The sequence below is a fragment of the Podarcis vaucheri genome (assembly GCF_965113315.1).
Source record: "Podarcis vaucheri genome assembly, chromosome: 8".
NCBI lineage: Eukaryota > Metazoa > Chordata > Lepidosauria > Squamata > Lacertidae > Podarcis > Podarcis vaucheri.
This window is the reverse complement of record NC_138766.1, coordinates 20,773,602-20,782,642: the sequence shown is the minus strand read 5'-3', so window position 1 is coordinate 20,782,642 and position 9,041 is coordinate 20,773,602. Positions and strand designations below refer to the sequence as shown.

The window sequence follows — 9,041 nt, the reverse complement described above, 5'->3', positions numbered from 1 at the left end:
TCACACTCATTTAACCCTTTCCTTATGATGCACCTAGGAGGCAAATGCCACAGGAGGCTGGACAGTAAAAGAAAGAAATATAAAGTTATTGAAGCAAGGAGTTTTTCTCAGTCCTACCTGGAGATGGCAGGGATTGAACCTGGGAATGTCTGCCTGCCCTTCACCCCTTGCTGGCTTGGATATGTTGCATTAGCGCTGGAGGAAGAAAAAAAAACTTAAACGTGATACAGCAGAGTTCCCAAAAATAGACCAAAGGCAATTGTATTTCATCCAGCAGAGCTTTACTTGCTACTGAAGGCAAATGAGCACAATGGTCACAAATCCAGTACATTCAGGATTGGCACAGTCCATAAAAACAGTTGCAGCCCCTTCAAAAACTTATAAACTTATAACGAGACTAAACCTTAACACGAATCATACTATGTACAGAACACCACACCAGAAGGAAGAGAGATAGAAAGAGACTATCCTCCTTCTGGCCTATATATATATGGGAAGAGATAAGAGAATCAGTTCAAACCAGCTGTACTCAGCTTCCAAAAGGTATAACCCAAACAGTCATGAAGTTTCTTCCATACAGAGAAGCTTCCAGAACCCTCTTGAATTCATCAGAAAAGGAAAGATCTCTACACATCAGATCAATACTTTCTGCATTAAGAAATGCAAACTGACAGGATGAGGGACAGGACCATGACTGCATGTAGAAGTCTGGTTTTTACTGTTCCAAAGCGAAAGTCTACCCATGTTTGTTTCGGCCCTACGCACCAGTGCCATGTGGCCCTTGAAAGGTTGCCGTGGAAGGTACATGTCCCTTGAGCTGATAAAGTTTTCCCACACTGAGCTAGAGGCTGATACTTCACTTCTCTTCTCTTCCTCTCCCACTTGAAGTTTTTTCCCCCCATGTTCCATAATTGAGCTTTCTTTCCTCTTGAGTGGGCAGGTCTATTTGCTGTTATTCCAATGTGAAAATGCCCACACACATTCTTTTAATATTAGAGTAAATGTTAGTAAAGATCAGTGAGTCTCAGTGCTGAAGTCTGCCTAAATTATCAGCTCTCAAATCGGAATTGTCCTAGGGTATCTACAAGACCCCCTGTGAGATTTTAAATACCATGTAATGGACATTATTACTCCCCTTGTCTCAAGTGCCTGTTTCTTAGGGATGGGATACAAGTGAGACAGTATCATTAAAGAAATGCCCCAATGTCATTTCTTTCAAAAGCAGATATTAACTGTCCATGAAATAAATGGATGGAGATGAAATTAGCAATGTTGATGGAATAATGGCATGGCTTTTAGCATGATTTTAATTTAAATCAAAGCATAATCACAACATTTCCTTTTCTCCTGATCAAACGGCTTTACAAGTAGAAAATAAGGGGAGTCCGGGCAACATAGTTTTGACATTACATCTAGTCCATTTTCAATTAAGTTATGAACTGAGCCCGAGAATTTGAAACTTTTCAGTTACATTTCAGCTTCAAAACCTTTGTGTTTTCCAAGTAGCATCCTGCATTGGCTTGGCAGCTAAACAGAACATCTTGTTGAAATCGATTATTTATATTATCCACAATATCCGTAAAACTTCATAACTATGTGAGTTAGATTGCTCTTAGAACCCAGTTAAAGTTCCTCACATTGTTCATAGAAATGTTGGTCAGTGCTGAAAAATGCCGCCCCTTTCTAGAAATTTTCTAGCACTTTATCTGAAAAGCTTTTGCTTTTCCATTTAGGTTGCTTCTGTTTGTCCTCATTTACAGTTCTCATTGCTCTGAGGGATGACATCACCTAGCCTTGAGTTGAAAATTATTCCCTTGCCAAGGACTATGTTCCTTCAGGGAAATCCCAGTAGTGGGCAGATCCAGTTGGCAGCATCATTCCCCCCCCTCTCTCTCTCTCTCACACACACACACACTGCTGCTCTTCTATGCTGGCTAGGAAGGAAGTGGGGAGAAAAGTCGTGGAGAGAAGAAGAGGTCGTGGAGGCCAGATGGGAACCTTCTGAGGACCAGATCCAACCCCAGGTTGGAGGTTCTTCATCTCTGATATGGCAAAATATGTTTGGCTAGATTGTTCCACATCACCTTAAATGCTTGGTGGCATCAGCATATCAAATGTAGTATTAACACATTGCTCTGTTCACTGCACAGTCTCTGATTTGGGGATATCATCAGTTTGACTGATTCAGGAACAAGTAGCAGCCAGGGAAACAATGACACCATAAAATATGTTTTTAAAAAGGTTGATAATAGTACAAACTGTGTGTGTTTGAGGGCAGGAATCCTATCCCATAAAGTTGTCTGTTTTAACATGAAAATCAGAATTAGAAAAGCTGGTGATTAATTATGGCTGAAAACTAATAGCTTTCCTTATGCTAGTTAATGTAAGCTGGAATATGAGCCCAGAACCAAAGGCCAATGATTTATTCTGATTTTCACAGGTCATTTCCCATATTATTTATCATATTATTATATAATCTTTGTATTAATTTTCACAAAAGAAAAACAAAATCGTTGCATTAAAGGAAAAAAAAACCCCATAAACTAAAACATTTAAAACGACTATATAAACAATTGATTTTAAATCCACATTCTGGGATTACTTAAATCCCCCGACTTCCCTCCCCTCCCTTCCCTGGTTCCTTTGTATTATCTTCATTTATGCATGCCAATAAAATCTTTATCTCTAATTACCTCCAAGTTTACACATTATATATAACATTACAAGAGGTTTTTTTAAAAAATCCTGCTAATGTATTAACTTGCATACATTGCTTTTGTAAATATAGCATATTATTATGTTAACCTCTGTGTTGGCACAATGTTACAGACTATGTTCACACAATCAATATCCATGATTCTCAACTGAAGTAAATTCTGTGTAGATAAGCCTGCTCCCTCTTTCTTATAATCCTTTTTATCATATCCCTACCCTGGACTAAGTTATGTTCAGTCTGAGTGTGACTTGGCCAATTGCCACCCTATGCATTTTGATAAAAAATAAAGCTGTGAAAGAATAATTAAATTATGATTACAGTTACAAGCCTATACAATGTTTCCTGAGATGGGAATAAATTCCATTGAACTCAATGGATCTTAATTATGAGTAGACATGACCCATTGGGTTGCATGACAGATTGTAATTCTCCAAAGAGGATGCTTACAACTTCATGGAAGGAAATGTATAGGGACTTTTTAAAAAAGAAAGTCTGGTTTGAATTTCACTTCACTTGGAAGCGTTTATTCACACATTATATAAGTGAAAATGGAAAACAGTGTGACACAGCAGGAAAACCATCCAGCTAGAGAAAGAGGTCTGTGGGAACTCAAAAGCTCACATACTGTGCTGTGAAAATTCATTGGCTATAATAAAGGTATTTTACTGAATTTAGCTGGAAATAATAAGCACTGAGGTACACAATGAAACATGCAATAAATATTGTGGGGGGAGAGGTGGCTCAAAAGACCCTGATAAATCAAAGGGAAATTGAAGCATTAACATCCTGAGAACCTCCAGGCATGAAGAGGAATGTTCTGCCAATTGCTTCACTTCTTATTATTTGAAGTACTATCCACTGAAAGAAAATCATAAGTGGTGAGAGTTAGAGGATGAATGGCGGCTAACAGATGGAGGCTGAATCCTGACAAGACAAAAGTACTTGGGGGCAGGCTGGTGTGGAGGACTCCTTGGTCCTGAATGGGGTAACTGTGTCCCTGAAGGACCAGGTGCGCAGCCTGGGAGTCATTTTGGACTCATAGTTGTTCATGAAGGTCAGGTCAATTCTGTGTCCAGGGCAGCTGTCTACCAGCTCCATCTGGTACACCGGGTGAGACCCTAACTGCCCGTGGACTGTCTCGCCAGAGTAGTGCATGCTCTAGTCATCTGACTTTTAGAGGATATCTGAAGGCAGCCATGTTTAATGTTCTCTCTCTCTCTCTATATATATATATATATATTCTGTTGGAAGCTGACAAGAGTGGCTGGGGAAACCCAACCAGATGGGTGGGGTATAAATAAATTATTATTATTATTATTATTATTATTATTATTATTATTATTATTATCATCATTATTATTTTATTATCATTATTATTCCTTCTTAGCAGTCATTACAGGATACCTCTCTACAACACAACTCAACATTCCTAGGAATTAAGGAATATGAAGGGGAAAAAAATATGCCGTCGAAAACATTGACAATAAGACTCATGTAGGTGATGGGAGGGGGTGTAGACATTCAGAGGGATCTGTAAATATGGGTATTTTTTGGCGTTGTTCTAACTCTGCGTTTGTAAAACCAAATAAAATTATTTTCCAAAAAAGAGAGAAAAGAACCTGGGACCTTCTGCAATCCAAGATAAACTTTTTTCCACTATGCTACAGGATACAGCCATTCTCTTCCTCATTACATATAGATTTTTGCAAACATAGGATGTCCACTAAATCCTACCTGAGAGTCTTGTTGACAGACAGTCAGGTGAATTCCACTGCACTGCTAGAAAGAGAAAATTCAAGACCAGGATCCTCAACTTGTTTGCTGTTCTTGGTAGCTAAGCTTAGGCTTGCCATATATCAAGAAAATTCCTGACAAGCAGTGCTTAATTTCAAAAATAAAAATAAAAAATAATGTTTAGGGGTGCTCTCATTTTCCTACTCATACTGCCCCTCAATGAGGCCAAACAGATTCACAAAATGTTTAGGGGTACCCCCAGAAAAAAGCACTGCTGACAGGTCCTGGTTTTCGGGTGTAAAAAATGGTGTCAGGGAATTTTTTATGGCTACAAGATGGAAATAGCAGTGGAAACAGCTCAAAAAGCTTAAAATCACTAGTTTTGTGGTTTCCTAAAAAGAAGTTCAACAATTTTGGGGTCTTCCTAAAAAGAGCTTTTGTGTTGTCAGGAATTTTACTTTCTGAAATATGGCAACCCTAGCTAAGCTTGAGGATAGCTGCTAACTGACTCGTAATCCCTCTGCTGGCTTTCTTATACAACAACATTTTGAGTTGGGTGTTGTTTTTTCTTCAGAAGAAAAAATGTTATTTGTAATTAGAATATATCTTCTAAAATATACAGGAAATCTCAATGACTTCCCTTCTTCTCTTTCCATGATTCATTTTGCATAACATAAATTTCTGCATATTTTACATAAACACTAAACCATTCACTATTCCATTGTTACATCCATCAAAACTTTTTTACACTGTTGAATTTATCTTAATTCTGCCAACATTCTCAAGTGTACACAATCTCTCCTCATACATTCAATAAACATTTTCCACTCTTCTTTAAACGTACAGTGGTACCTCAGGTTAAGTACTTAATTTGTTCCGGAGGTCCGTACTTAACCTGAAACTGTTCTTAACCTGATGCACCACCTTAGCTAATGGGGCCTCCTGCTGCCACTGCGCCGCCGGAGCACACTTTCTGTTCTCATCCTGAAGCAAAATTCTTAACCTGAAGTACTATTTCTGGGTTAGCGGAGTCTGTAACCTGAAGCGTATGTAACCTGAGGTACCACTGTATGTTCTTCCTGTCCTCTTATTCTTTATGTTAAGTCCTTGGGCAAGGTGTTAGAAACCATCCTGAATGTTGGCAGATTAGGACTTAACAACTCAATCTGCAAATCTTTTACCTTTGATAATGCTGAAACAGCTCCAAAATAAACCTATTTATACTCACCAGTTATGAAGATCCATCCTGACTTTGTTCAGACTCTGTCTGACTGTTAACTGTTCCTCACTTTTGGACCATTTGAGCTTATCTTGTTTGTGACATCATGGATGACATCAGAATGCCATGTTTGCTTTCAACCTAGGCTACTGCCTCCATGCCAACTGCAGGGACCAGTAAATGTCGGTAACTCAGGGGACTTCTGGGTTAGTGCCTCCGGCAATGGCGGATTTCCTCTGATCGGGAGGAATCCGCTTCGTGGAAATTAGGGTCTGGACCGCCACGGCAAGGCAGAGACCCATCAAAAACCACAGGCGGGAGAAGCCTGTGAACGTGGGATTCGGCAGGCACCTTTTGTGCCTCCCCTACTCATGGGGAAACCCGGTTTCAGGGATCCGGAGCAACGTGGGGTGAGTGGTGCAGTGCTTTGAATTGACTGCTCTTTTCACGGAGTGAAGCCTCATTGCTGTTGCCGGAGAGCGCTGACTTTTTCCTGTGGACAATTGGACTTTAAACAACTACCCGTGAGTAGAACGGAAAATTGGACTATGAAATATCTTAATTTGGCACCGAAGCGGGAAGGTTCTAAACAGGAAGTCTGCCTTCCGCTTTTGTAAATAGATTGAAGCAAAGACATTGCAAGCTAAAGTCTGGAAAGTCTTTTGTAAAGGACTAAATCTCCATCGGCTAAAACTACTAAACCCCCCTTGGAAGCAGGAGAAGAGGGGGGAAATCTTAGATTGTTCAAGCCTGCAGGAGAGAGAGTAAAGAAAGATAAATTTCCACCGCCTTGAACCTGGGAACGGGTTGCTAGGAAGACAGACGTTTCAGGAAAGTTCACTGACTGTGAATAAAACGTTTGTTGACAGATAGTTAAAAAAGAGAAACATGTTGATTCCAATGTTTCCTTTTGCATTTAAAAGGAACAAAATATTTGAAAAATGAAAGTAATTTTGTTGCTGGATCTGCTTTTAAAAGGACGGATACAAATAGAAATTGTTTCCTCTAGAGGGAGCTTTTGAAACTGTTGTTGGAGTCGATCTGGGGAATTCTCCAGCTGTAGAGATTAAAGATTGTGAGAACCAGACATTGACCTTGAACAAGAATGTGCCCAGAAGAAGCCTTAGTGATTGCTTTTTGCAAGACAAGTGCTTTACTGGAACAGCTACATGAGAAGATGGATTTGATGACTGTTGCAGTTAATAACTTTGGGCAAACAGTGAATACCTATATAGAAACCACTCAGGAACCGACCCAGGAATCTGCTTTGACAGGGGAAGTTGTGCAGAAGACAAAGGAGGAGGTTGCTGTTGAACCTCAAGTAACACAAGTGGAGAGAACCACGGCTTTGCAAGAACATAAGCTGTTGTTTTTGATGACCGAACCTGGAGAAAGTCAGATTTGGAGAGATGGAGTCTCGTTTGGATTGGAGATGGGAAATTGGATAGATCCCCCTATGCAGGGCTGTTCTGGCTTCTGGGATCTGGTTTTGCGCCAGGGGGAGTCTGGAGTTGTGGGGGGGCTTTAACTTTGGAGGGACTTTGAAACATGCCTTGAAATACCTTTTGGATTTTAGTGCTGACTATGGAGAATGGGCTGACCTGTCGAGAAGGGATAAAGACATTGTTAGGTTGGAGTCTCCCCGAGATCTACTCCTCAGCGATAAAGGAAGGAAACTAAAAACAAGATCAGCAGAAGACAAAGTAAAGTGCAGGTATAAATATGAAGAAGATCTGCAGAAGGGACATGGAGAAAAGAGTTAAAAGCCTCGGATAGAAGATGTCCAGGTTGATGGACTAAATGGAATGGATAGAAAGGACTAACAGAACCCGAGACCAGGAAGAAGAGACGGTGGATGAAGATTGGAAGAAAGTTTAAAAATTCATTTAGAGAAATATTGTAAAATTAATGAGTGTTAGAAAAAATGTTGGAATGAAACTATTTGGCTTTAGTAGAAATGCTATAAGGAGTTATGTACAAATAAGTTTTAAGTTTTAGGGCTTTTTATGGTAAGATAAGGTTAAAATAAATTAAACCCATTCATGTGACTTTCTCCTCATGTCAAAACAACATTGCCACAAAGAGGGTGAAAAATACCCAAACGGTCACATTTCAAATTACTATTTTCTGGCGGCGGCAGGGAATACAGACGGTATAAAATGGCCCTGTAATACGAAGCCGCCATCACAGTACAAAAGTGGGTGAGTTGCACTATGATGAATCTAAATCTAAAACATAGCTCCCAGCAAAAGGAAGATGAAGTCAAATGAGTCCGTTGGACAAATATCAAAATCCACAGTCAAACAATACTTTCATTAGGAACAAGCAACATGTCACAGAAAGCAATATTGTGAATCAGCCCAAACAAACACACATATGGCTAACTCTTTGGTTAACAAGGCATTCAGAAAGCATAAAGTTTCCAAGCCGCTATAAAACTATTTATCATCACCTGCTATGAAAATCCATTTTCATAGGGCTCGGTCATAATGTTAGCTCTCTCACGTTGCAAAAGCTTGGAGCTCATCCTGTTTGTGACATCATAATGTCATGTTTGTGTTGTGAGGGCATCTCCATGCCAACCAACTACAGCAGCCAATAAACCTCTCTAATGCACAGCCCTACAGTCCAGTAAGTTCATTTTAAAAATCTCCCTCATATCCAGAGCCTGAAGGAGAGTTCTGTATACCTGGAATCCCAATTCCTCTTTTAAAACGACCAGTTGATCCTGTGGAAGTTTTTGTTTCACCTGCTGTTTGTATTGATGCTAAATTGTTAGTGCATGTCAACATTTTAATTGAACTCTCCACAGAGTCCTTTTTGTTGGAGATAATTCAGACTGAAATTCCCAGGTGTCAAAAAAGGTTATTTATGTATACGTTTAAAGAAGATTGGAAAATGTATAATGAATATATGGGAGAAAATTGTGTGCATTTGAAAACATTGGCAGCATTAAGATAAATCCAACAGTGTAAATAAGTTATGATGGATGTAAAAATGGAATACTGAATGGTTTAGTTTATATAAAATATTCAAGGATTTATGATATGCAAAATGAACCATGGAAGGACAAGAAGGGAAGTCATTGATATTTTAAGGTTGTTTAAATGAATATTCTAAAATGTAAAATAGTAAAACTTAATAAAAATTAGACAGTGTCTAATTTTACAAAGATTTCGGCCACCAGTATATTTTCCACAGGACCACCAACGTGTTGAGTTACATTTCCCTGATTATTATTAGTATTTATATATAAAAAAATATATCTAATTGTTGCAAAGTTTAGCATTTAATACCAGCATTTAATATTCCTTCTTCCTGCTTGGAATCTGTTACGAAGACCAGTAGGTGGTGCTGTAGGAGTGACCTTGA

General features: G+C 39.1%; 1 long non-coding RNA gene across 1 annotated transcript; it reads right to left on the bottom strand.

Annotated features, from left to right (window-relative positions):
- Positions 1 to 2,805: 2,805 nt before the first annotated feature.
- LOC309538939 lies at positions 2,806 to 8,191 on the bottom strand. Its single transcript, XR_014222528.1, has 4 exons — positions 8,122 to 8,191; positions 5,679 to 5,833; positions 4,451 to 4,495; positions 2,806 to 3,574 (listed from the first exon to the last, which is right to left on the bottom strand). It is a non-coding gene; the product is annotated as an uncharacterized lncRNA (long non-coding RNA).
- Positions 8,192 to 9,041: the final 850 nt, after the last annotated feature.